Here is a 4,775-nt window from a genome sequence, read left to right on the forward strand (position 1 = left end):
TATTTTATTTTATTTGTATACATATATACATTTCTTTCTTTCTTTATTTCTTATTTTGGGATCTAGTTTATTTTTACAAGCAGACCAAAACACACTTAGGATCTAGTTTTGTTTTGCTTTACTGTTGTTTTCTTTTTCTTTTCTGGACAAAATGTCAAGACAGAGAAATTCACCCCAAAAGGAAGAACAGGAGGGAGTACTCACAGCCAGGGATTTAATCAATTTGGATATAAGTAAGAAGTCTGAACTAGAATTTAAAACAAAAATTATAAAGTTACTAGCTGGCTTGAAAAAAGCATAGAAGACATTAGAGAACCCCTTACAAGATAAAAGAACTAAAATCTAATCAGGCAAAATTAAAAATGCTATAACTGAGATGCAGTCCCAACTGGAGGCCATAAAAATGAGGATGAATGAAGCAGAAGAGTGAAGCAGTGATATAGAAGAGAAATTTGGAAAATAGTGAAGTTTAAAAGAAGAGGGAAAGAAAAATATTAGATCATGAAGGTAGACTTAGGGAACTCAGCAATTCCATAAAACAAAATAATACCCATACAGTAGGAGTCCCAAATGAAGAGCAGGAAAAAAGGGCAGGAGGTTTATTTGAACAAATTATAGCTGAGAACTTCTCTAATCTGGAGAAGAAAATGGGTTTTCAAGTCCAAGAGACACTGAGAACCTCCCCACAAAATCACTGAAAATAGGTCACGGCCATGGCATATTATAGTGAAACTTGAAAATTACAAAGAGAAAGAGAAAATCACGAAAGCAGCTTGGGACAAGATGTCCTTAACCTGTAAAGGTAGACACAAAAGGCTGACAGAAGATCTGTCCAGAGAGATCTGGCAGGCCAGGAAGGACTGGCATGATATATTCAACACGCTAAACAGGAAAAATATACAGCCAGAAATACTTTATCCTGCAAGGCTTTCATTCTGAAAAGAAGAGACTGTTTATAAGACAAACAAAAACTGAAGGAATTCATGAATGCTAAACCAGCCCTGCAAGAAATTTTAAAGATGACCCTTTGAGCATAAAGACAGACCAAAAGTAAAAAAAAAAAAAAAAAAAAACAGAAAGGCACAGAGATAATCTACAGGAATAGCAACTTTACAAGTAACTCAGTGGAACTAAATTCATATCTTTCAATAATTACTCTGAATGTAAATGGACTAAATGCTCCAATCAAAAGACAGGGTATAAGAATGGATTAAAAAAAAAACAAGACCCATCAATATGTTGCATACAAGAGACTCATTTTAAACCCCATACCCCTCCAGAATGAAAGTGAGGGGGTGGAAAACCATTTTTATTAAGCTAATGGACATCAAAAGAAAGCTGGATTAGCCACCCTTATATAAGACAAGCTAGATTTTAAACCAAAGAATGTAACAAGAGATGAAGAAGGACAGTATATCATAATAAGGGGGTCTATCCAACAAGAAATCTAACATTTGTAAATATTTATGCCCTAACATAAATATATTTGAGCAGTCAAATATATAAATCAGTTAATAACAAACTTAAAGAAACTCATTGATAATAATACAATAGTAGGGGACTTTAACATCCCATTCACAGCAATGGACAGATCATCTAAGCAGAAGATCAACAAGGAAATAAGGGCTTTGAATGACACACTGCACCAGATGGACTTAACAGATATATTTAGAGCATTTCACATCCTAAAGCAGCAGAATACACATTCTTTTCAAGTGCACATAGAACATTCTCCAGAATAGATTACATACTAAGTTACAAATAAGGACTCGAGTGGTATAAAAATATTGTGATCACACCACACATACTTTCAGACCACAATGCTATAAAACTTGAAGTCTACTGTAAGAAAAAATTTGGAAAAACCACAAATATATGCAGGTTAAAAAAATCCTACTAAAGAGGGTGCCTGGGTAGCTCAGTGGGTTAAGCCGCTGCCTTCGGCTCAGGTCATGATCTCAGGGTCCTGGGATCGAGTCCTGCATCGGGCTCTCTGCTCAGCAGGGAGCCTGCTTCCTCCTCTCTTTCTCTCTCTGCCTGCCTCTCTGCCTACTTGTGATCTCTCTCTGTCAAATAAATAAAAATTTAAAAAAATCTTAAAAAAATCCTACTAAAGAATAAATTAGTCAACAAGGAAATTAAAGAAGAATTTTAAAACACACATGAAAGCAAATGAAAATAAAAACATGACAGTTCAGGGCGCCTGGGTGGCTCAGTGGGTTAAGCCACTGCCTTCGGCTCAGGTCATGATCTCAGGGTCCTGGGATCGAGTCCCGCATTGGGCTCTCTGCTCAGCAGGGAGCCTGCTTCCCTCTCTCTCTCTCTCTGCCTGCCTCTCCATCTACTTGTGATTTCTCTCTGTCAAATAAATAAGTAAAATCTTAAAAAAAAAAAAAAAAAGACAGTTCAAAACCTTTGGGATGCAGCAAGGCAGTCCTAAGAAGAAAATAGAGAGCAATACAGGCCTTCCTCAAGAAGCAAGAAAAGTCTCAAATACACAACCTAACCCTACACTTAAAGGAGCTAGAAAAATAACAGTAAATAAAGCCTAAATACAGCAGGATAAGAGAAATAATAAAGATCAGGCCAGAAATCAATGATACAGAAATAAAAGAAACCCAGGGGATCAAATCAATAAAATTAGGAGCTGGTTCTTTGAAAGAATTAACAAGATTGGTTAACTCATAGCCAGACTTATGAAAAAGAAAAAAGACTCAAATGAAAAAATTATTGGAAGAGGAGACACCACAACCAACACCAAAGAAATATAATTATAGGAGAATATTATGAGCAATTATATGCCAACAAATCAGATAAAAATGGAAATTCCTAGAAGCATATAAACTACCAAAACTGAACCAAGAAGAAATAGAAAATCTGAACATACCAATAACCAGCAAATAAATTGAATCACTAATCAAAAACCTTCCAACAAACAATAGTCCAGGGTCAGATGGCTTCCTAGGGAGATTCTAAGAAAGAAGAATAAATAAACACCTATTCTGAAACTGTTCCAAAAATTAAAATGGAAGGAAAACTTCCGAAATCATTCTATGAAGCCAGTATTTCCTTGATCCCAAAGACCCCACTTAAAGAAGAGAATTACAGACCAATATCCCTAATGAACATGGATGCCAAAATTCTCAACAAGATACTAACCAATAGGATCCAACAGTATATTAAAAGGATTATTCACCATGATCATTTGGGATTTATTCCTGGGCTGCAAGGGTGGTTCAACATCCACAAATCAATCAGTGTGACACCATATTGATAAAGGATAAGAACCATATGATCCTATCAATAGATGCAGAAAAACCATTTAACAAAATATTCTTTCTTAAAACACACCACAATGTAGAGATAAAGGGAACATACCTCAGTATCATAAAAGCCATATATGAAAAGGCCATGACAAATATCAGTCTCAATGAGGAAAAACTGAGAGCTTCTTGCCTAAGATCAGGAACAGGACAGGGATGCTCACTTTCACCACTGTTGTTCTACGTAGTACCAGAAGTTTTAGCCTCATCAATCAGACAACAAAAAGAAATAATGGGAATCTGAATAGGCAAAGAAGTCAAACTCTCACTCTTTGCAGATGACATGATACTCTCTGTGGAAAACCCAAAGAATCCACCCCAAAATTGCTAGAACTCATACAGGAAGTCAGCAACATGGCAGGGTATAAAATCAGTGCACAGAAATCAGTTGCATTTCTATACACTAACAATGACACAGAAGAAAGAGAAATTAAGGAATTGAGTCTATTTACAACTATATCCAAAACTGTAAGATACCTAGGAATAAACCTAATCAAAGGCAGGAGGTTTATTTGAACAAATTATAGCTGAGAACTTCTCTAATCTGGAGATTTTTTTTTAATTACTGTAATTTATTGCTGTATCTATGCTGTTCCAGTAGAGCTATAATAACTAGCCACAAAGTGCCACCTTCTGGTTTAAAACTGTGCAACATCTCCTTTATTTCTTTTTAAATGCCATTTTATGGTGGACGTATAAAGCAACAGCAGCAGTTACAAAATGTTGTCTGAGTAATTCTGAGAGCTCTAAACAAAGATCTGTGTACAGGCTGAATAAAAAGATGTTCGATTCGTAGTGCACACTGTTTAACTTTAACAAACATCTTTAGTTGGAATTTTCATGTAAACCTTTAAAGAGATGTGACTCACAGAGACCAAAAGTAAAATAGCTTCTCCTTTCACGATTTAGTGAGGTGGTCTGCATTCTCAAAAACGATTTACAAAATACGAGAAATGTTGCGTGTGAGTACTAGGCATAAAATATTCCATTTTCTTACAGAAGGAGCAGCAGGGGGACAGGGAGCCTAGTGGATGCCCTATCACCACCTTTCCCAAAGAGGTAAAGATCTGTACTCTGAAAACCATAGAAACTCATGAAAGAAAGTGAGGAAGACACAAAGAAATGGCAAAACACTCCATGTTCATGGATTGGAGGAATGAATATTGTTAAAATGTCTATACTGCCTAGAGTAATTTACACATTCACTACAATCCCTATCACAGAAACAGACACATAGATAAATGGAACAGAGTAAAGCACCCCAAAATGGGCCCTCAACTCTACTTCAACAAAGCAGGATAGAATATCCAATGGAAAAAAGACAGTCTCTTCAACAAATGATGTAGAGAAAATTGGATAGCCACATGAAGAAGAATGAAACTGGACCATTTTCTTACCCCATACACAAAAATAGACTCAAAATGGATGAAGGACCTCAATGTGAGATAGGCA

This window comes from Mustela nivalis (assembly GCF_964662115.1).
Source record: "Mustela nivalis genome assembly, chromosome: 8".
NCBI classification, from domain to species: Eukaryota; Metazoa; Chordata; class Mammalia; order Carnivora; family Mustelidae; genus Mustela; species Mustela nivalis.